Raw genomic sequence first — 25,156 nt, forward strand, 5'->3', positions numbered from 1 at the left:
CCAAGAGCTTGCTATCGCAGATCAGACACACTGTCTTTGGTGAGTCCTTGGGGACTGGGTGCGAACCGAGCGTGCCTGCTGTTCTGGGCAAACTGCAGACGCCATTTCCCATTTTGCCCGCTGGGCAGATCATGAGCCGGGACACTGGGACGCTCCGAAGCTTCCCAGGCTGCACAAGTAACGCTGGTTATACACCACCGCCCCGTGTCTTGATTTTCCTTCGCAGCAAGTGCTTTATTTTATTTTTGTGGCAGTGTTTCCTAGGAGGTGGGGGTGGGCGCAGACAAACAGTCCTGTGCGCCTGTATCTACCTTCAGATCTCTTTCCTGCCTTTGTGGGTTTAAAAGCTTCTTTCCAGCTTGTGCCAACTTTAAAGGAGCGCTGGCTCCCAAGTTTGCCTTTAGGAAAGCTGCCCCCCGGAAGGAGCAGCCATTGGAACAACGCAGGCAATTTCCTCCTGTTAGAAGCAGGGGTGAGCTAGGAGGCTGGGAGCGCCTCTGAAATGCAATGTGTATAATTCATGGGTGCCAACAGGAAGGGGAGAAAAATAGAACTTGTAAAAGAAGAGAGAAGCAAGCAACATAAAATTCCATAAAAATCCATCCAAAGGATCTAAGATAATGGCATGAACGTGTGAATTAGGTTGGCGAGTAAAAACAACAAAAAGAAATATGATAATCCAGAGTTGTGAGAGGAAACCTTTATTGTCATAGTATCTCTGTTCTGCGTAGCAAAATCCGGATCCATTTCTCTCTCCCATATTTTAGGAGGTTTAATCTTTCAATCTTGGCTCTTCTCCAAGGAAATGAAACATATACAGACCATTATATACAGTTCTACTTAAAACACTGTTTTCTCTGGATAAATCACACTCCTAGCTATTATGTGCAGTTTGACATCACATTAAAGTGCAGAAATAGCTCCACATTTTGAACTTGCTTTCCCTGCTCCATAATGGTGAACACGGACTGATAAAAGAAGCTCTTAAATATAAACCCACAATGGTGCTTGTAATTAAAAGTCTGCTGGCACTTAAAAATATATGAAAATTAAGTGGGGTTTGTGTCTGCTCCCTTCCCATATTGTTCGCCCTTAATAATTTTTTGCCAGTTTATTGATTTGTAAAATGTTTGCTATTCATCATTCCACTAAGAAAACTGTAAACTATGATTAATGTCCCCTGTGCATATGATATTTGATTGGTGAGGCGGCTGTGCCATCAGAGAAAAATTAATCACCGAAATCAATATTGAATTGAGATATACGGTTAGGATATTTAAAACAAACCCTGTCTGTAATCATTATTTGGTGATTTTTCTAGTCTTGAGAAAAGATGAATATTGTGTCTGCTAATGACATCTGATTCTGGGCATCTTGTAACTAAGACCCCTCAAGGGGAGAAGTCCATGGAAGGAGATTTTTTATAACGGGTAGAGGAATGGACATGACAAAAAGTATTAGAGGTACCAGAAAAAAATCAGGCTGTAAATTGATATTAATGAATGCGAAGTTTTCCTCTTGCATGGCAACAATAATCTATTACCTCCCACACCCTTCCAAGATGAAAAAAAAAAGACCCTAAATTGGCCTTGGCAATGACATCTGCTAAATATAATGTTAGCATGGTGGTGAGAGATGTGTCAAATAGCACATTAATTAAACATGCCCATTCACTTTCAAAACTTAAAAAGAAAAAGTTACTAAATGATCACAGAAATGTGAAGAAATGTGTAGTCATGCTTGTATTTGTAAAATGGAGATACTCTGAATCCAGTCTCTCATTGACGTAAGAAATAAAACAAAAATGAGTAAAATGTAGCTTTTAACCTTTTGAGACCTCATCACCAGAAAGTGAAGAATTATTGGGGAGTGGAAATATTGAGGTAGACAGAAGCTCTGGGTGCATAGTGATCAAGGAGATACGAGAGCATGATTTTACCACCATTGATGTCGTGTCTACGTGAACAGCAGGACTTTGACTTCCACGCTTGGCCATCTTTTAGCCTGGCCATTGTATGTTGGAATTTTATAATTCAAATCATTGCTTGATTCATACAACTAAAAGGTAAGTCCTTGCTGTGGCATAAAGCAGTTGTGTTTAAGGAAATGGGTTTAATAAGAAGATGAGATCTCTAACTCCGAGGAATTTCTGCCCTATGTGGTCCCGCCAGTTGCCCATTGTATTAATAGTCATCTGTTCTTTGTGGTACCGATCTCGCAGAGCAGGTGTCTGGTAAAATGCAGAGGACTTTGTTCCTTTGGCAGGTAACCCCACAGCGTCCACAGTAAAGGGTCTGGATGGTATAGTCTGACTGAAAGGTTGGTCGTCTTGCGGATCTGCTTCTAGAAAGATGGCAGACAAGGAAACCCGCGGGTGCAGTTCTACCTCCCAGCAGCACGTAGAGCCTCTGTGAGTTGGGGGCTAACGCAACAGCAAGAAACAACGCGATAAAGAGTCTTTAGTATAATTAAAGGTGACTCTCTGAGAGGCTAATAGAGTATCTTTGGCCATGAAACTTGGTCAATAGAATCCTTGGCCATGAAACAGAAGACTGTATGACACTGTGAGGTTGACAACAATCTTCCAGAGAAAATGTTTTGAGTATGCGTTAGGCTGGGTTCTCTAGAGAAGCAGGCCCCGTGATGTTTGTATGCATATGTGTATAGGAAGAGACTTTTATCAAGACACAGCTCAGACTACTGTAGGACTGGGTAAGTCCAACCTGCTTCAAGTGTGTGGGTCAGATATAAGCTGATGGCCATGATTTTTGTCCCATAAGTACACCGAGGACACTGCTGGGAGCCACTGGTCTCAGCAGCAGCCACTAGGAAGGGAATTTATAAACGATAATGAATACAGGTTGCTTCTCTTTATTATCATCATGCCGTAGGTATTCGGAATAATGCCAGCAATCAACTACTCCTTTCTGAGGGACAGGAGCCACCACCCCTATTCCTTCCAAAGACTCACTATTGAAAACTTGTGTTGGGGAAACTAAACACAATGTATTTTTACACACTCCCTTCCTCATTAGACCAAGTCAAAATATCAAATCAAAATAACACTGCCCCCAAGCCCCAACCCACTGGCATCGAGTCAATTACTACTGATAGCGCCCCGAGGGCTGTGAGTCTTTAGGGAAGCTGAAGGCCTCAGCTCTCTCTGGGAGGGGCTGGCAGGTTCGATTGACTGATCTTGTAGCTAGCAGTCGACTGTATCAAATTGAATTTCTTTTATTTGGTAAAATAGAATTAATTAAAATTAGGAATTTGATCTACAAAAATAGAAAATCGGTTTCTCCTTGTATGGTTGCTTCTTGATTATTTACCGAAGGAAAAATGCTGATAAAAAACACTCCATTGAAAAGATATTAACTGCTGACCATTTGTTCTGTTTTCAAAGCGGCAGCTGTGTCGTGCAGTAGGATGTGCCCTTGCCGGGGAGGCAAGGACAGCCATGCAGCGAGGTGGGCGCTCTGAAACCAATGCACTGAGTGGCCTCCAGGAGGCGTCCACTCTCTGGGTTTCAGTTCTCCTCGTTGGAGACTGGTTAACATACCTCAGTGATAGAACTAGCTAGTGAACTTAACAATGCAGGCAATTCAAGCCATTATGCCAAATACTTATTTAAAAAAAACCATTTTGTTGGGGGCAGCTTTTATAACAATCCATGCATCACTTGTATCGAGCACATTGTACATATGTTGCCATCATCATTTTCTACACATTTTCTTTCTGTTTGAGCCCGTGCCATCAGCTCTTCTTTGTTCCCTACTCCCCCTACCCTCCCACCTCATGATCCCTTGATAAATTATAAATTATTATTATTTTCATCTCACACTGACCGCTGTCTCCCATCACCCATGTTTCTGATGTTCGTCCCCCTGGGGGGAGGGGGTGTTACATGTTGATCATTGTGATCCTTTCTCGATTTTCTCCCCCTTCTCCACCCCTGTGAGTTTACGTGTCGTGTCGTGTCCGCAGAGGGGTGTCGCATCAACGCTCAAGTGTTAAGGTATGAGTCCTTACAGACAGTCTCTCAGACTCCCTGCTGGTGTTAGTGGCTGTTGAGTTGTTTCTGACTCGTGGGGACCCTGTGTCAGCAGAATGGAACATTGCTCAGTGCTGAGCCCTCTGCGGGAGCCCTGGTGGTGTAGTGGTGACCTGTTGGGCTGGCATTGCGCAGTTCAAAACCATGGGGCTTTCTACGCCCAGAGGAGTTACAGTTTGGAAAGCCACAGGGGCAGTGCTACTCCGTAATAACAGGGTCAGTGTGAATCAATGTCGACTCAATGGCGGTGAGTTTGGTTTTGTTTGAAAGTTTGAAAGCTTAGTTTGAAAACTGGAAACCAGACCACTAGACCATAAACTGACAGGCACGGGTGGCGGCTCAAACAAAACCCCGAAAGACCAGTTGCTGGCAAATGGAGGATGCTTCCTGTGTTAGTCCAGGTAGACCAGAGAAAGAAATACATAGATACGCATAGGAGTATAAGAAAGACCTTTCTATACAAGAGCAACTGTACATTAGCAAACGTCCCAGCCCAGTCCAGATCAAGCCCATACATCCAATATTAGCACATATGTCCAATACCAAATGATAAAGTCCTCTTCAAACTCAAAAAACACATGCAATGATGCTGAATGCAAGAAGATCACAGGCCAGTGGGTGGAAAGTCTTGTGTGGTGTAAGCATCTCGGCGCTGTCAGGGGTCTCCACATGGCTTCCCTAGCTCCAGAGGTCTGGCTCCATCAGCCTCTCTCCATGTGTCTTCTCCACAGGGATGTCTCACAGGGAGTGAGCAGAGAGAAAGAGTGCCTTCCACCTCCAAGGAGAAACTACAGGAGTTCCCAGAATCCTCAGGAGAAGGTCATGCCCACACAGAGGCCTCATTGGCTATATGCTGATTGACGGGCTAGACTCCACTCCTACACTCTTAATCCTCAAATTGACACCAGAGTATGTAAGTCCCACACTTCCCAATCAGGTAACAACCAGACTGCCATGAGACTTTTAACATTCTTGCTACTTCTGGACCTCACCTCACTGTCTTCTTGAAAAATTCCTTCCCACTTCTAGCTACTGTATAAGCTTATATCTACAGTATAAGCCTTTAGGTTCAGAGTGGATATAAGGGAATCCAATTTTCACATGGAAAATGCATATTTAAAGTTATGCTCCCAGCTTTGTTTGATCAAATTGACTTTTGTAATTCATTCATTTACAAAAAGAAAAGCAATGCCTCTTTGTCTCCCTAATGTATGCCAGACACCATTGCATGGGGTATGACATAGCAGGGAGCAAGCTCTTTGCCTTTAACCAACTTGCCTGCTCCTGAAGGAGGGGCACAGCAGAAAGCAGATGGGACCAAGGTTTGCAGATGTCGTGTGCAGACTTGTCTAGAATGAGAAGCCCTTTATTCTACACGGTGAGCTCAGCAGTGGAAGAGTAATGTACTTAAAGAGGTCACAAAGTTTATACAGTGTAAGAGTAATTTACTTTCAGGGGTCAAAACATTCACAGTTATAAGACTAATGTATTTTAGGGGTCAAAGTGTTCATGCAAACATTCTCAGTTATCCGTTGAACATTATAATTTTGACTTTAGATGGAGCAGCCTGCCTGCCTTTCGGGTCATGCAAGTCTGAGACTTTCATTTCCTCTTCTAAATCAGTGCTGCCCAAACCTCGCCACTATGTCCCAGAATCACTTAAGATACCATTATATATATATATATATATGAATATATGTATTAGCAAAAGGAGCCCTGGTGGTGTAGTGGTTATGCAGTGGGCTGCAGTCTGCATGGTTAGTAGTTTGAAACAACTTTGAGCAGCTGCATGGGAGGAAGACTGGCCCTTCCACTCCCGGAAATTGTTACTGTCTCAGAAACGCACAGGGGTCACTATGAGTCAGCCTTGTCTCAATGGCAGTGAGATATATATATATCACTGCATAAAGTTCGTGAGTACTGGGAATGAGGAGTCTACCGACCTTTCTAGTTCCATCTTCCATTGTCATTCATGACTTCGTTACTTTCAGTCAAGCCTATTGACTGACTGAATTCCCATGCATGTCATCGTCCCTTCTGCTTTCCTGTCTTTTCGGGCCTTTCTGCACACATATCCTCACGGTCCTCTTCTCTCCCTGCTAGGTCTTACCTACTCTTTTAAGACTGACTCCTGCCCACGCCCACCCCAGCATTCAACCTGAGCCCCCTCCTCTTGGGAGTCTCCACGCCTAATTACTTTGGGTCCCTCCTTTAACCCCGCTATTGTGGTCATTTGAGACAACCGTGTGCACTTGGACTCTTGGGAAGGCTTTTAAGTGACCGTATGTACAGAATGTCAATTTTGGCATTTCCTGAATGATAAGCAAGTAAAGAGCCACCATCATATATTTTTTTCAAAGCTAGTGCTGCCGTTTTATGCTCTAGAGGCCTGTACCCTCTGTGAAGGCTTGAACCATACCTGTCTTATTTATTAGAGCCATGCTCGGTGCCTGGCATATAAAAGTCTGTAATTGTTTGTGGAACTAAATTAGGCCCAAAGCCTATATATCATCTTCTGCAAACCTTTGGCATTGCGTATTGCTGTTGGGTGCCTGCTCTAGTGAGGGCTGGAAGCTGTGCGCGGCGCACTCAGGTTCTCGGTTTCCTTTCTAGCCCTGCAGGACTTTAAACTGCCCCCTCGGCTTGATGCCTGCTTCCTGTCCCCGAGTGAAGCTGTGTATCATGACCTCCAAAGGCAAATAAAAGTAATCTGGATGGCCTGGCTAATAAAATAGTGTAGAAGCCTGGAAACTTCTCCAACACGACCCTCTCCTCAGCTCAGAGAATTCACTGCGCTCCATAAAACGGGTCTTGTTGGCTCTCTGGGTTGTTTATTATTATGTGGTTTAGGGCCGTTTTGGGGAAATGGCCCCAATTCCCTTGAGAGTTTTCTATTTTGCATTCTTTCCAAGCACACGAAGTGCAATTCTTCTGATTTTAATTTTACCCAGGCCACATAACGTGCTCCATCTTCATTGGCCATGCTTTTTCGGATGACTGCTGGAAGTAGATCCTGCATGTTTAGAAGTAGGCATTCTGTGATTGTTGTGCAGTGATTTTTCAAGAAAACAAAGCAAAACTTCAGCAGGCAGTAGCCGATATCTAGCTGGAAACATTTTCTGTCAATTTTATTCTTTTTATGCACATATCTTATGTGAATGACAGCCAGACTTTGTTTGGTTTGGTGTGGATAGTTCTGGAAGTTGAGAAATGGGTTCTTTATATATATTTCATGTTTACTAAACTACTTCCTGCGTGCTGCTGGGCTCCACAGGGACCCTGGAGATCCCACAACTGAAAGCATTGAGACATTGATTTTTTTTGTTGGTAGCAAGTGAAGATTTCAGTTGATCATTTATTTAATAATTATATATGGAGCAGGTTTGCTAGGTCAGGGATGTAAAAAGGAGCTAGGCTGATACAGCTTTATTCCATGGAAATCACAGTTTGCTCAAGTGGACACACATACACAGAATATCATACCAATGTTACTTTAGTGACTGTTTTAGTAAATGAAATACACAACAATCTCCAATGTTTAGTGAGGGGCCGTCATGGGAGTGTTTGGTCTCATTTGAGGTGAGGCGGGATGAGAAGTGGTCTCAGACAGCATCCCCAGAAGGAATGTATTAAAGATAAAATCTGAAAAAAATTAGTCAGCATATTCCACAAATATAAGAACGATAAAAGCTTATGAAACTACAATCTTAAGGCAAATTCTCCACTGTCATCATCCAGTCCTATTTTGGGAGCCCCGGTGGCATGGTGAGTTATGTTTGGGCTGCTAATCCTAATGGCAGCCGTTTGACTCCACCGGTTTCTCGGAGGCAAAAAGAGGAGGCCTTCTGCTCCTGTCAACATTTATAGCGAGACCCCCCACCCGGGGGCTGGTGGGGGGCACTTCCAGTCTGCGTCCCGTAGGGTTGTTCGGAGTCAGAATCCACTGGGTGATCGTGCTGGGCGTTTGGATTTGGTGGTCCTGTTTCTCTTTGGTCTGGTCACCGATATTGTTTAGTAAGAATTCTATGAGCTGAACAACCTGGCTCACGTAATTAAATGATGGACGAGGTGACGCAGAGCTGGTAAGTGTTCTCCAGGAGAAAATGTTCTGAATATTACAGAAGTGCTTATGTAATTCTGATGCTCATTTATATTAAACAGAAGAGAACCTTTTCTTTGCTACATATGCTCATACTTGAACACTGCATATCATATTGTAGCCAATGCGTTCTACCAAAACCGCCCCAAACCAAACCCAGGCCGGGGACTTGATTCTGACTCATAGTGAGTCTATCCAGGGTTGTCCAGGCTGGACATCTTTACAAAAGTATAGAGCCTAATCTTCCATGTTTGAAGTGGTTGGTAGGTTTGAACTGCTTACCTTGAAGTCAGCTCTCTAATGCTTACCTGAGAGCCCCACGAGCACTCCTTACACAACCACACAAACATGCTTAGCACTTTGGGTGTTCAATAAAGTAATTATTTCACTCTCATGTCTGAAACACCTTCAGGAAGAAGGAAGGCCAGCAAGAAGACAGACAGAAAGAAAATTAACAACACGGGTAAGTTTAACATTTATTTCATGAAAAATGTATTCAAAATCAAGTTACACCATTTCAAATTCCTTTTCCCTGAAGTCAAGTGTGCATTATAGATCAGAATCATTCTATATTGTTAAGAACAACAAACATGTATTAACCAGAAAACAGTACTGGATTTTGTGTATTTCTCAGTTTGGATCCTGCCCTGCTTTAGGGAACTCTGAAATACAGTTCCGATGTGAAAGCCCCTCGTGCTTGCTCTCAATTATGGTAACAGTGTCAGGTTGAATGGCCAAGAGAAAGAAAATGAAATTAGCACTGCAGTTCTCCTTCAATGTATGCTAGGGCTGCAGTCTTCTGAGCTCGCCACTTGACTTCTGTTGTACATTTAATTCTAACTGCAACTTTTTCAAATATGGGAAAACTAAAGCTCGGAGATTAACTATTTGAGGTGGGATTGAAATGTAACCCAAGGTCTCGTTCACTACTTTTAAACTAAGAGGAAACCCTCCCACCCCCAGATAAAGAATGTCTGGAGTTAAAACAAAATTATTATTTTGGATTAGGGGCTGTCTATAAAATACTCAAAGTTCTCATAAAGATGGACTTCCATCTGGTGTTTTCTTAACTAGACAGTACTCCTCAAAAGAAACAGAGCTTGATGGAGAATGTTGTTCTTCTTCATCTTTATTTTAATTGACTTCACATAAGGACACAAAATTAAAAAAGGAAAAAAAAAAACATCCCGACATGCAACTACTCAAGATAAGTATTTGACCAATGCGTTGTGCACAGTTTTCTCCTGACCTAGTTCTTGTGAAAAGCTGTCCCTGGAGCTCATTCTGGAGCTGCCTTCAGTGAACGTGTACCTGTCCCTCTCTCCTCTTGTGGGAAGGGCCACACAGGAGGTGAAGACGGTGATTGTGCTGGGCGGGCTGAGTGAATGACTGCCTGCGGGGAAGTGGGCTTGCAGTTGGCAAATGTACAGAGTCACTGGGTCAGGGAGGGCGTAGTCTGCTCAAGTAGTCATCGCGTTCTATTACTTAGGACAGAAGAAGGACACCATCTTTGGAAATGACCTAGCGTATGAGTCACCAATGATTATGGCTAGTTCTTAATATTGAGGTTCTTAAATTTCATTTGATTTGATTCGGAGTATTCATAGGAGGACATCCCATTGCCCATTGCTGACAAGTCAAATTCTGACTCAGAGCTACCAGCAGCACCCAGTAGAACTATCCTGTAGGGCTTCGAAGGGTGTCCACTGCTATGGGAGCAGATGATGAGTTCCAATCTCCAGTCTCCTGGTTAGCCACGGACACATCACCATTGCACCGCCAAGGCTCCTTAAGGAGACCGTAGACGTCACATTTCTATCGATGACCACATTGCCCAGTCACGGAGGATGCCCCCTTTCAGGTGCCTAGTCCTCCCCGAGTCCAGCAGGCGCTACATGCAGATGGCTGCCTCTTTTGCACCCACGGTTACGAGACCCTTTAGGTATTCTGTGGCATTTCTGCTCTCCAGAAGCTCAAACTCTCAGGCGTAACTGTTAAGGGAGTATGATGAAGGGAATTACCCTTCGCCTCCTTAACCCTAATACACACTTTCCTGTTGTGAGGAGTCACTTGCTAGTCTGTACAACATGCACATGCAAAACAGATGCTCGATATTTCGGAATAATCAGAATCCCTGAGAGTTGGGCCCAGCAGTAAGTGGCTGCTTTTATCTAAAAGGTTAATTCTTTTACCAGCTGGAGAAGTTCTCAAGCATCTCCCAGAACAGAAATGTCTATGTAACAATGCTGCTGGATAATGAGGGGAAACATTTCCATTAATAATATAGTGCAGGAACTGAGAGGCAATTCCAATGAGGCTAAAGGGTGAGAACAAAATGCCAGAAGGAAGAAGTTAATCGAAAGGCTATCTAATTTTTATTGTGTTTTGCAACGAACGCTGTGGAGATTTTATGTACCACTCTTGACAGAAAGTGGCAAAAATTAATTATATCCAGCTCTGGATTTCCACAGTTTGTTCATGCCCACATTTGAGCACTTTTGCCTTGTGTTATAATTAGTTGGCTTCTGTCCGTCTTCCTAGTAAACAGCTTATCCTTAATGGTGGAATGGGCCATTATCTTTTGATCCCCAGAAAATGACACAGGCATGCCACACACATAGCATGTGTTCAACAACCGTTTGATTCTTGGTGAATTAATCTCTATCTATAAATGTCAAAGTACAGTACATAGAAGATTGACACTAGTCGGTGGCAGCTTAAAAGAAAACAAACCTCATTACAGGGAGTGAGGCTGAGAAACAACATTCTGCAGGGCCATTGCCAGCAATGACAGACGACTGGAACGAACATTTGATCTATTCTCTGTGATCAAGAACTACATCTGCCAGGTAGGCCCACAAATTATGTTATGCAGCACTTTTTATGGCATCAAGTAAGTACAGTTACATAAAGATCAGTGGATGCTGTTTCTATTGATCACTCACACAGACCTAGGTATACAATGAAACTTAGGTCTACAAGTTTTGCTCTTTCCAATAAGATTAGTTTTCTTTTCCCAATAGCAAAGAGGCAAGAGTCATAGCAGCAAACAATGGCCATCTCATTACCTGCCCAGAGTCCAGAGCCCATAGAACCACTGGTTGGCTGGTTCGGCTCTGATTGCTCTGGGGTTGGGTTGGGAAGCCCACCTGAAAACTCCCTCAGGAATGTTTGCATTAACCCCTCCCCTCAATTCCATACCTACTTTCTGGCCCACACCTTCCTTGGGTCATGTCCCACTCCCTGGTGTGTTAGTAGATGCTCTTTCTCTACCTGCAGGGTTGGCTTAGGTGCGAACACTTAAGTTAGGTCATGAAAGGAAGGGGAACTAACTCAGAGGAAACTGTGTTAGACAGGGTTCTATAGAGAAACAAAACCAGACGGCCAATCATTTTATATATTTTTATACAGATAGATAGATGCATAACATAAGAAATAAACAGTTAACTAAATTACAAAGCAGTACAAATGGCTCAGTGTAACTCACTCCTGTGGGACAGTTGTGAGACACTGGCAGTACTTCAAGTCTTGAGGACTGCTGGGTAGTCCTCTGTAGAATAATTCAGGGTAATTCAGGCTATCCAAGCACAGACAGCAAACAGCAAGGCAGGTTCCCAACAGTCAGCCAGAGTCTTTGATACATCTTCCTTAGTGGGTCCAATCAGCATAATGCCATCAATATAATGGACCAATGTGACATTTTGTGGAATAGACAGGTGATCAAGTTCTCTTCTGACTAAATTATGGCACAGGGCAGCAGAGTTGATATACCCCTGGGGGAGAGTTGTAAAAATGTATTGTTGCCCCTGCCAGCTGAAGGCAAACTGCTTCTGGTGGTCCTTTGAGACTGGTATTGAGAAGAAGGAATTAGCTAGATCAATAGCTGAATACCAAGTACCAGGAGAAGTATTAATTTGCTCAAGCAATGAATTCACATCCAGAACAGCAGCTGCAATTGGAGTCACCACCTGGTTAAATTTATGATAATCCACTATCATTCTCCAGGATCCATCTGTCTTCTTTACAGGCCAAATAGGTGAATTAAACAGGGATGTGGTAGAAATCACCACCCCTGCATCTTTCAAGTCTTTGATGGTGGCACTGATCTCTGCAACCCCTCCAGGAATGTGGTACTGCTTTTGGTTTACTATTTTCCTAGGCAGTGGGAGTTCTAATGGTGTCCACTTGGCCCTTCTTCCCAGGGTAGCTCTTATTCCACATTTCAGGGATCCAATATGGGGGTTCTGCCAGTTACTAAGTATGTCTATTCCAATGATGTATTCTAGAACTGGGGAAATAACCACAGGATGGGTCCAGGGACCCACTGGACCCACAGTGAGGCATAGCTGAACTAAAACTCCATTGATAACTTGACCTCCATAAGCCCCCACTCTGACTGGTGGGCCTTTGAAACACTTTGGGTCTCCTGGAATTAGTGTCAGTTCTGAGCCAGTGTCCAGGAATCTCCCAAAAGTGTGATGATATCCTTTCCCCCAGTGAACAGTCACTCTTGTGAAAGGCCGCAGGTCCCTTTGGGGAAGGCTAGAAGAAAGACTAACAGTATAGACCTTCAGTGATGTAACAGGGTCCTCCTTCAAAGGGACTCGGCCCTTTCCTCATTCAAGGGGTTGTGGGTCTGTAAGCTGGCTCAGGTCTGGGAATTGATTGAGTGATCACGACTTTCTATTCTGCTGTTCATCTGATCTAGAATTCTTCCTCCTGTATAGATCATATAAATATTTAGTAGGTTTCCCATCTATTTCACTTCTAGGGACACCGTGGCTAGGTAGCGAGTGCCATAATTCCACACGAGACAGGTTTCTTTGATTACTACAGAAACCTTGTTGTCTATTATAACCACACCCACCCTGTCTCTGTTGATTCAGTGCTGACACTTTCCCTTTACCACCTCGGAGACCAATCAGCCCCACTGTGGGCAAATGTCAGAGTTTGCTTAGGAAAATTCCCACTGTTAATCCTGGTGCATATAAAATAGCAATTATAGGAATCTTAAGAGATGCTGGGGCCCACTTCACAAACTTGTTCCTTATGGTTGTGGTAAAGGGTATGTCCTCAGGACACCCCCCTTTTGGATCTATCTATGGGAATATCCTGATAGATCCATTCCAACATACCAATTTCCCTAAGGTTTTGGATGCCTTCCTCTACAGTGTACCAAGGTAGATCAAGTACTTCAAGTTGGTCTCATCTAGGCCATCTGGCAGTCCATGCTTCAGCGAACTAACCAAATAAAGAATTAGATCATCTATTAGCCTCTCTCGCAGAGACATTGAAGTAAGAATCTGTGCTTAGGGGTCCCATATCCAGGAACTCAGACCAGTCTAATATTATATCTTGTGCACCTGTATCCCATATCCTTAGTAACCATTCCCAGGCATATTCCCCAGGCTTCTGCTTGTATATATCTGAAAACTCGAGCAGATTTTTCTGTGAGTATAGTGTGCTTCTTTTTGGGTAATCATCTCAACCTCACCTTTAGGAGCTATCTGAGACTTGATTTTAGTTAAAGGTCTAGGGGAACTAATGGGTGGTGAGGGTGTTTCCTGGGTTCTCTCAGCAATATCTTGTAAGGCATCTCCCTCAGGCAATGCTACAGATGCAGCCCCACCTGGCACTTTAGCTTGAATGGTTTGGCTAATCTGCTCAGGTGTGGATTGTTTTGATAGTGAATTAATACCTTCAGCTGGGAGGGGTGGATCTATTGACTGGGGGTGGGTCAGTTGTTCTAGGGGCTCAATATCCTCTTCTTCTGGATCATCAGCCCATCTGTTCCCATCCCATGCTTCAGGGTCCCAACTTTTTCCTATCAATGCCCTCACTTTGGTATCAGACACCACTCTAGATCTGCAGTTCAGCTGACATAATTCAGCCACTTGTATAATGAGACTCTGGACCTGGTTCTCAGCAATGTCAGCTCTTTTACTAGAGGAGAGAAGGCGCTCCTTTGTAGCACAGATGGAAGCTTTCAAATCTGTTAGTCAGCACCTGCAGTGCGCTTCTGAGGCTCTGAGACCATCCCTCTCCTTAATCAAACTTTCCATTGTAAGAAGGACCAGCCAACCAGCTTCCCTATGCTTGTCATCCTGACAAAACTCCTGGAAAATATCAAAGATACAATCACTCAGAGTCTCTCCTTTAACCAGCCACCTCATCTATTGGTGGTGATTCTGTAGATATTAGCTTTGCTATTTCACACCATGGATTAATAAGAATATCAGATTTATCCATGCTTTGGGGCAGAGAAGTAGCATTTTTAGTTCTGTTAAGACTAATCAGGCTGGAGAGCCAATTTAAGAAGCCCATATTTATAAATTTTATTTCTCTAGAAGCACTCCTGGTACCAAATGTGTTAGATAGGGTTCTCTAGAGAAACAAAGCAGAACGCTAATATATATATAACATAAGAAATAAATGGTTAATTAAATTATAAAGCAGTACAAATGGCTCAGTGCAGCTCATTCCCGTGAGACAGTTGTGAGACACTGGCAGTCCTTCAAGTCTTGAGGACTGCCGGGTAGTCCTCTGTAGAACATTTCAGGCTATCTGGGCACAGGCAGCAAACAGCAAGGCAGGTCCCCAACAGTCAGCCAGATGACAGGATCCAACAAGAGGTCTAACAACAGGGTCCAGCTCAAGAGATGTAAATTCCAATGGTGTGGCGAGGCAGGTCTTGAAGGAACCGCAAATTACGGTGACACAGTCCATGGGTTAGGTGTCTCACAGGTAGTGTAGCTTGCAAATTGAGGCACAGAGCAAGCAAGGCAGCCACACACTGGTCTGATGATTAAAGAGCAAGAGACAAGAAGGGGAGGCTAGCTGAGCCATTTACCTCTCTGCCCTCCAATTAATCCCACTAGTGTTTATCGGACAGGTTGGCACATAAACTAACTACCCCAGTAACTGAAATAGACTGAAAAATGAACTGTCTCAAAATTTCTCACTTATTTGCATCTGCACTACCAATTCCAGTCGCAGTAACCACCACTTCTATGTTGGACATCTGTCATAGCCTCTAACTGGTCTCAGCCAATATACTCATGTATTTAATGTACCTTGCGTATGTTTTCTGACCAGTTAAGTCCTTGGGAAATGACATCATGCTTGGTCAGTAAAAGACAGTGTCAGTAGAAAGAGGAAGACCTTTATTGAGATAGATTGACACAGGGACTACGACAATAGGCTCAAACATAGCAATAATTTTGAAGATGGTGCAGTGGGGACAGTGCTTAATTTAGAAGATGTCTATGGTTAAGAACCGCGTTGTCAACACCTAACATCACCACCACCATCAATGCAAATCATATTTGTCAAGATGACATTCTCAAAATGCAAATATGATTATGTCACAGGAAATACCCTGTTCTCTTCCAATAATTAAAATTCTTCAGGGTTTCTCAAGACTTTGGGATAAATTCCAACGTCTTTTCTTTAGCATCTTGACCACTTCCTGGTGTGCCATATGCATATCTCAACAGCGGTGGTTCATACTACACTCTTCTTTACTCTTGTCTCTGTAATTTCCCTCAGGTGCAGTATGTCCCCCCACCACAGGGCCTTTGCACCTACAGATCCTTTTCTCTGAGGTGATTTCCTCACTCCTCTGTGTCTAATTAGGGGTCGTAATTAACCACAGCATCGTGGTTATGTGTTCGGCTGTTAATTGCAAGCAGGGAGAAAGACCAGACTTTCACTCCTGTAATGAGTTAGTCTCAGAAAACCACAGTGGCAATTTGCCCTGTGTGATAGAGTTGCCATGAATTGGGATTGACTTGATGACAGTGAACTTTTGGTCCATACCTTTTCCCTAGTGAAGACTCCTCCTTTCAATTAATGCTTTTATAAGGCCGTGCTCCTTTTCTTGATTTGTAAACACTGGCTCATCTGGATTTATCAGTATCACTCTCTATCCCCCCATCAGATTGTAAACTTCATGAGTGCAAAGATTCTGTCTGATTTTATACCCTCAGTATCCAAGGGAGGGGGGAGCGGGGAGCGAGGGGAAAAATGAGGAGCTGATACTAAGGGCTCAAGTAGAAAGCAAATGCTTAGAGAATGATGAGGGAAACAAATGTACAAATGTGCTGGACACAATGGATGGATGTATGGATTGTGCTAAGAGTTGTATGAGCCCCCAGTAAAATAATAAATAATATTAAAAAGAAGACGGTATCCAACACAGTGTCTGACACACAGTAGTTGCTCAACAAATGGCTCTTATTTAAGTGAACAAGTAGCGACTGTCCTCATAGCTACCACTTTCTGCCTCTCTGACACCACTAAATTATTTAGAACCCATGCAGTCTTAACAACAATTATGCCAGCCAGACTTCTCATGACCGTACCCACTTGCCGTCAGGAAACCAGGGGAGAGGGTGGGTAAGAATTCATTGGCAGGATTAGTGGCAGCCCCAGCACGTGGATCTGTTTCCTCAATCCAGGTTTTATACCTTTCTGTCACACCGTTGATCTTAATGAGGAGCCTTATCCAAATAACCTAATTTAATCCTCACACCAACTCTGTAAATGAGGTTTTACCATCTCCCCTTTAGAGAGGGCGAGTTTCAGCAACGTAACTAAGCTCATGAGCCGGGTAAGCAATGAATCCCAAATTCGAACACAGCTTTCCCCTGAATCTAGGGGCCACGTATTTTTTGTGGTTGCCGTCATCCTTTGGGTCTGCACAACATGTTGCTGTTATGAGTTGATCTGACTCATAGTGAACTTAACGAACAGCGGAGAGCCCCACAGGATCTCCTAGGCCATAGTATTTGGAGTCTTTCTTGGTAGGGCAATGCTAAGCATTTGACTGTTCACCCAAAGGTGGGCCATTGGAACCCATCAGCCGCTCTGCAGGAGAGAGATGTAGAGACTGCAGCCTTGGAAACCCGATGGGGCAGTTCTCCTCTGTCTTATAGAGTCCCTGTGAGTCAGAACCAACTCGGCAGCAGTGAGTTCTAGTCTTTACAGGAGGAGATCAGCATGCCTTCTCTCCAGCGCAGTGACTGGGTGGGATTGGACCGCCGACCATTTGGTTAGCTGGGAAATGCTTAACCATTGTATAACCAGCCTCCTTTCTGACTATCTACCGTATTTGGGAATTTCTGATCTAGAGAAAAATGAGTTGAAAATACTAATGATAATAATACAGTAACATTTAATGAGTGCTTGCCATGCGTTGTGTGATATTATTTATATAGAGTGCTGAATTGAATTTTGAGAAAGAAACCTTGAAGGAGAAGTACCACAATACCTTTAGAAGTTCAGTCAAATTGGGCAACACGAGTCAAGGGAGCTAGTCTTTCCCTTCCCATGCCTCAAAATAAGAGAATAAAAAATGAGAAAGGTCTACTACTTGTGTGGTTGGGACATGGTGGCAGAAATGTACTTTTGATGGTACTTGAATGAAGATTCAAAGAAAGAAATAGCAGCAAGGCATGTTTAAGCAGAAAAGGCTTACGAGTCGTCTATTTTCCTCTTCTCATTTAAGCCGTGCAGACACTGATCGGGAGAGAAATCACCCAGGGAAACCCTGGTTGGAAATGTCATTTCACTGCAGTCTCTTTAGTGTTTTGCACTGTAGTTGCGTGATAGGCAGAGATGCAAATTTAATGCTTCCCTGTCTGAGATATACGAGTTCTTACAGGGTGTGCATGCATCTTCTGTTTATTATAACATACACTATAGAGTCAATATTGTCAATTCAATCCAAGACTGACATATGGACACTGAAAAGATGCAGTGAGATTTTATCTCAGAGTAAAATGTGTAAGCCAGAAACTAGAAACTCCGAAGTAAATAATGCTATCTCTTGTTTCAAGAAGCGATTTCCGGAGTTTGCGGTGCATGGTTCTTCGGGAGCCTATCATGCTTATATCTGTGTACGTTATTTCCCACTGAGTGACGAGGGAATGTTTGCTAAGTGCCGTCAGATAAGGGGAGGTTTTTGGAACACTGATGCTCTGAGAAAACCAAGAAAAAGAATAAATTACTCAAATCATGGCCCGCGTTGATCGCAAAGTCCTTTCTTCCTCCACAAGAGACTTTCTGCTCTTTGGGCCCTAGGATCGGGGGGTGGTTTGTGGTTTGTTCAAGCCTGTCATTTGTGCACATTTACCTCCACGTTCTGGGCTACAAATACATCAGGCTATGAATGGGAATATGCTCCTTTTCCAGAGACATGTGTCCATGTTGCACATATGATACGAAATATAGCTAGTGTGCCATACATTCTTTCCCCCATGAATCTGGTTTCTTTGCTTAAGAATAACCTACAAAGAACATGAACAGGAACTGTATCTTTAAGTCGTGGGCATTTCTTGGTTTTCAGAGGGGAAAGGTATTTTTTTCCGGAGGGGAAGACTTAACACCACCTGTATCTTTGGGCGTCACATAGCCGATAAACAGCCCTAATGGGTTATACAAACATAACAGCATGTCCGTATCCCTGGCAAATGACAGCCTGACCTGGAACGTGTTGCTTGCTAACCCAGAGATGGGTGCACTTGCTCTCTGCAAGAGAAAGGCGACACAGTCTGCTTCCCCGACGATTGAAAAGCCTGGGAAATCCGACAGGACAGTTCTTCTACTCTTTCCCAGGGATCGCGAGAGCCAGAATCCAGGCGAGGGCAGTGGGTTTGTTTGGGTGGGGGATCCCCAGCAAACGCCAGCCTGCCCTGGTGGCTTGGTGGTGCGGTGCTGCATGGCTGACCAGAACCTTGGGCGGTACTGAACCCACCAGCTGCTCAGGGGAGAAAGAGGTGCCAGGTGGGAGCCCATTTACTTTGTCCTAGAGTGTCATTGTGAGTCGGAATCCACTCAGTGGCATTGGGTTTGTTTGTTTGATTTGAAAACAACTGCGGCATCCAAGAGCAAGCATTTCGTTTTTTAAAACTACCTTTTTTGCCCCCTTAAATCCTTCACTCCAGGCCTCAGTCCTCCTGTTTCCCTGAACTGGGAAATGCTCAGGCTCAGTGCACACCAGGAAACTGCGACCCGGCTCGCTCCTTCTTCTCCCTGGGGCTTTGCGCGGGACCTTCTGCTGCATTGCGGGCTTGGCGGGGACACGCCCCTGCGTTGACAGCCAGCCCGCGCGGCCTCGCTGGCGGGCAGCTTTTCCATTGCATTTCGATTTTATAGGGCTGCTTTCGCTCAAGAGAATACAGATGCATCGCCGAGATGCGTGCGGCATGACAGTTTTACGCGGAGAGAAGAAAACCCAGCGGTTATTCAGTTGCTCTCTAGCTTCATTCCTCGGTGCTGCGAGAGGAGGTGGGAGAAAGGACCTTTCCCAGCCACTATGCGGTGGTAGATAGGCGACCCTGTGTTAGCCTGATTAATTTGGTTAATGTTCCTTGAAGAAAACACTTAATGAGAGAATGTGCTAGCTAGTCCAGTCTTGAGCCAGCTTTCTTATGTTGAAACAATTTCACGTTTTGAAATCATTTTACCTGGACTCTTTCTTTTATAGTGGCAAACACCCTCCCCATATGTACACACACACCACTACACATTGTACTATATATAGGCCTATATATGATAATACATGTATGATAAATATATATTTTGATACATATGCCTCTCTCTCTATATATATACCATTTCCACTTTTTTCTGTCTGTCGAATTCAGTGACCTGAACCCCATTCATTGCGCTATCCAATGATCAACGCCCCCCTCTAACCTTTCCCATCACCCTCAGCTAGCGCTTTAAACAGCAGCTCTCCCTTCTCCACCACTCACTCACCTTTGGTGACCACTTACCAACTTTGGTCTTTACACACTCGCCTCTTGCACACATTTCATAGACGTAGGATCATGCAAGAAGGTGTGTCTTTTGGACGGGTGCATTTCACTCACACAACGTTTTCAAGATTCATCCGTGTTGTAGCATGTACCGGGGCTTCACTTCTCTTTCTTGCTGAGTACTACTCCACTGTAGGTGTATCCTCATTTGGTTCACCTTTGGAGAAGGTGTCTTTGTAAAGACATTGCTCAGTTGCTTGGGTCACGAAGACATTGGGAAGAAATGACGAATCTCATATTTTCCAGGTTACTAGAGGAGGGAAAGGCTTGCTAAAGCCTTGAGGAAGTTTCTCCGACCTCCACCCATGCCTCTCTCCCTGTGGTGTGGGCGTATGACCTTATTGGTATGCCGTTGTACAGGTTCTCCACCAAACCCAACCAAACCCACTGCTGGCAAGTTGATTCCGAGTCATAGGCACCCTCTAAGTCAGAGTAGAATTTTCTGAAGAGTTTTCCAAGGCTGTAACCTTCAGGGAGACAGACGACCACACATAGCTCCTGAGGAGCAGCTGGTGGGTTCAAACTGCCCACCTTTTGGCTAGCGGGCGAGCCCTTTAGCCACTGCATACCAGTTAGCTCTTTACTTTCGAAGCCTCTGTTTCCTAGTTTGAAACCAACCTCCAAAGCTGTGGCAATCAAATTGAGACAGGGAATTTGCAATTCTTTCGGTCACAGAACAATCACGCCAAATACTGCTTTCACATTTTGTTGTTGTTTAAGGAAATCCTATTCTTCGCTTTGCTTACTCCAGCTCCTAACATGTATGTGACCAGGGTAGCCCTGTCTTCTCAAATTCTTCTTTTTAGTAGTTTCCAGAGATGTAAATAAAATATTTGATATGTGTGTTAGTCCGGGTTGACTAGAGAAACAAATCCAGGGACATTCATATATGTGTAAGAGAGAGCTTTATCTCAAAGAGTAATTGTATATTAAGAAAACATCCCAGCCCAGTCCATATGTCTGATATTAGTTCATATGTCCAATATTAGTTGTGGTAGTTACATAATCTGGTGTCAATTTGGGATTTGAGAGGATTATAGATGAAGGGGTAGAGTCTGGCCTGTCAATCAAGATATAACCAATGAAACCTCTGTGTGGGCATAACCTTCCCCTGAGGATTCTGGGAGAGCTCTGGTATTTCCTTTTTGGAAATGGAAGACATCTTTTTCTCCCGGTTCACTCCCTTGGACTACTGACAAGGCTGATTCCCTGTGAGACATCCCTCCTCAGGAGGATCCACATGGACCTAGCCTGATGCAACCCTGGGAGCTGGAGAAGCCATGTGGAGACCCCTGTCAGCGCTGAGTTGCTTATAACGCCACTGGATCCAAAGAATTTCTACCCAATGGCCTGTGATCATCCTGCAATCGGCATCATTGCATGCGTTTTGTGAGTCAGAAGACTTTATTGGTTGGTATCGGACATATGGGCTAATTCGGATTTAGGGCCTTGATCTGGACTGGGCTTGGATGTTTTTTCAATGTTCAATTCCTCTTGTATAACAAACTCTTATACATATGCTGTTTATGAATTTATTTTTCTAGTCTACCCAGACTAGCACATTAGTTTTTAAAGTCCTCTTCAGACTCACACAACACATGCAATGATGCCAAATGCAGGAAGATCACAGGTCAGTGGGTGAAAAGTCTTGTGGATCCAGTGGTGGTGGAAGCATCTCCAGGGCTTTGCCTGCCATCAGCGCAGCTCCATATGGTTTCTCAGCAGGAAGACCAAGGCAGAGAGAGAGTTGTGTTCTGCCTCCAGGGAGGAAGACTTGAAGTTCCCAGATTTCACGTGCGAAGGTCACATCCACCAGGAGGCACAATCAGGCTGTGGCCTGATTGACAGGCTGAACTCCACCCCCTTTACTCTATTTATCAAGTTGACATGAAATTTTGTAACTTCCATAGTCTGTTTGCTGTCTCTCCTACTCTACGTAAGCTACATGAGGGAGGTTAAGTACTGTTGTTGTACGTGCCACTGTTTCTTGGTACCCTAGTGCCAAGCACATAGTAGGCATTCTGCAAATAGTTGATGAATGAACAACAAAGAAGGATCAGAAAGTTCATAAGTGTACTGTGTGAGAATAAAAGTGTAGGATGACAGGCCTTGTGGGGACTGGCCATATAGAGATATTTTGAGCACGTATATGTTTAAATCTGGAGTAGTCTAATATCATGATTTTCTTAGTGCCTCCATCCCTTCCAGGATAACAACCCTCTAATAAATCACTTGGCTTAGAAAACAAAGGTCCAAGGAATTAAACATTGGAGTGTTTTCTTTGTAATCCTTGTTCATTGAAACCAGAGCTCTCGCTGAAAGTGTTTTCAAGTTTCATTGCTGACCTCTCATTTGAAACTAGTTCAAGTGAAGCACAGATTGTTTTTGGAAGGTTGCAATTAAGCTCGAGTCACGAATATGAGACGGAAAGGATACAAATGCCCTTTTTATTTCGACACAGGCTCAGAAGTTCTGGGGACCTGTGTTATAGCCTATCTCGAGGGCATTTATGAATTCGTGGACTTTAAAATAGTTGTTTTCACTACTACTAAAACATTTATCCTGAAATATTAAAGCATATAATTTTATGAACTATGGAACGACTGTAATGCTTTGAGAGCAGTTGTTCATCATACTGTCTTTCACAACTCAGTGCGATACTGTAGCTGTAAGACCTTATGCTTTTTATATATTTCTATTTGAAATAGATCACGTGCAGCACTTTTTAGCTGCCTCTTTGAAGGATGATAGCATGAAAATAAAATATGTTCTGAATAGTTGTTTTGAAAGAACAAATATAATAAGGATGATGTGTATGTTTTGTAGATGAATACGTATGCTTATGTAAATAAGTATATTAAGTGAACTTTCAACATTTTCAACAGAATTACTTTTCTTTATGAAATATTATACAAATTATGAAAACTAATATTTATAACACATACTGGATGGCATTAAACATAGTGATAAGTAGGCAGTCATCAACATGGGTAAGTTAAAAATGCTTTTTAACTTTTAATTGTTTCTATTTTTTTGTGATCCTGTGAGTCAGTAGCAATTGCTACTTTAATATAAATTTCAAACAAAGCTCAGGCCAATCACTTGCACTTTTCATTTGTAGACACCAGAAGCAAGGTTTGAGAGCTTAACATTCTGCACAATCTCGATTACTTCTGTGAGCTGCTTCCTCTAACATGTTATAATTGTTAGCATCCATTCTGATTTTTAATAGTTTGGGTATATAATTCACATCGCATACACCTCAGTCATCACCACGATCATATCGTTAATAAGCTTTCTTCCAATCATAATACCACATTCTTCTTCCGATAATTCAGCTTTCCTGGTTATTTACACAGCATACAGATTGAACAAGTATGGTGAGAGGAAACAAACATGACACACACCGTTCCTGATTTTAAACCATGCGGTATTCCCTTGTTCTGTTCATACCACTGCCTTTTGATCCACGTATAGCTTCCACATGAGCACCACGAGATGTCTGGAATTCCTCTCAAGGCCACCCATAGTGTGTTATGATCCACACAGGCAAATTCCTTTTCCCAGTCAATGAAACACCAATAAATATCTTTCTGGTATGCTCTGCTCAGACAAGATCCACCTGACATCAGTAATGACATACCCTTAGTTTCACATCATCTTCTGAATCTGGCCTGACCCTCCGGCAGCTCCTTGTCAATGTCCTGTTGCAACTTTTGTTGGGTAATCTAAAGAACAACATCTATTTGCATGTGGCATCACTGCTACTGTTCCGTAATTTACTCACTTTCTCAAGTCACCTTTCTTTGGAATGAGTACAGTGCGGATCTCTCCCGGTCAGTTGGTCAAGTCGCAGTCTCCCCTATATCCTGGCACAGATGAGGGCTTCCAGGGCTTCATCAACTGCTGGACACATTTCAGGGGGTATCCTGTCAATTCTTGGGGCTTTGTTTTTGGCCAATCCTTTCTAGTACTGTAGTGGTTAATCAGCAGTTTCTCCAGAGAAAGACTGGGCTTTCGACTCCCGTAAACAGTGAAAGTCTCAGAAACCGGAAGGGGGCACTATGAGTCAGCATCGACTTGATGGCAGTGAGTTTTAGCGTGTAGGAGAGCTTGGACTTCATAAAGCACCGCAGGTTCATGTTCATATGCTATCTCTTGAAATGGTTGGATGTTGACTAGTTCTTTTTGGTACGATGACTGTGAATTCTTTCTATCCTCGTTTGTTGCTTCCTGTATCATTCAGTATTTTGCCAATAGAATCTTTCAATATTGAATTTAAAGGCTTGAATTTCTCCCTCAGCTCTTTCAGTTTAAGATATGCTGAGCATTTTCTTTCCTTTTCTAATGCTATATCTTTGCACATTTCATGATAATATTTGGCTTTGTCTTTTAGAGAGGCCCTTTGGAATGTTCTGCTTAGTTCTTTTACTTTGCCATTTCTTCCATTTGCCTTAACTACTCTGAAATTAAGAGAAAGGTTCAGAGTTTCTTCTGATGTCCACTTGGATGTTTTCTTTATTCCTTGTCTTTTAAATGACTATCTGCTTTCTTCATGTATAATCTTCTTAATGTCTTTCCATAGCTCATCAGGCCTTGAGTCATTAGTGTCCCATTTATCAAAAATTCTTGTGGGATATATCCCAAGTTGTATTTTATTCTCCCTGACTTGATTAAATTTTCATTAGCTTTAACCTGAACTTACATATGAGCAACGGGTGGTCTATATACAATTGGCACCTGGCCTGGTTTTTGGTGCTGCGATTGAGCTTTTCTATTTTCTCTTTCCACAGATGTAGTCAATTTGATTTCTGTGCATTCATTTGCAGAAGGGCACATGTGTAGTTAGTCACCTTTTGTGTTGCTGAAAAGGTATTTGTTGTGAATATGTTCTTGGTCTTCTAAAATTCTATCATTCCATTTTCCAACTACTGTTCCTTCCTTTGTTTTTGAGTTTTGCATTGCAATTGCCCAAAATTATCACTGCATATTGATTACATTTTTGATCAATTTCAGATTGAAAACATCATCACAAGCTTTTGACATTGGTGCATTAATTTGAATCGTCATATTGACCAGATTTCCTTACATGTGGATAAATATTATATTACCAAAGACAGCATTGCACTTCCAGCTAGATTTTGAAATGTGCTTTTGGTAGAAGACTGCCCCACCATTCCTCTT

The sequence above is a fragment of the Tenrec ecaudatus genome, chromosome 7 (assembly GCF_050624435.1).
Source record: "Tenrec ecaudatus isolate mTenEca1 chromosome 7, mTenEca1.hap1, whole genome shotgun sequence".
In the NCBI taxonomy this organism is placed as follows: domain Eukaryota; kingdom Metazoa; phylum Chordata; class Mammalia; order Afrosoricida; family Tenrecidae; genus Tenrec; species Tenrec ecaudatus.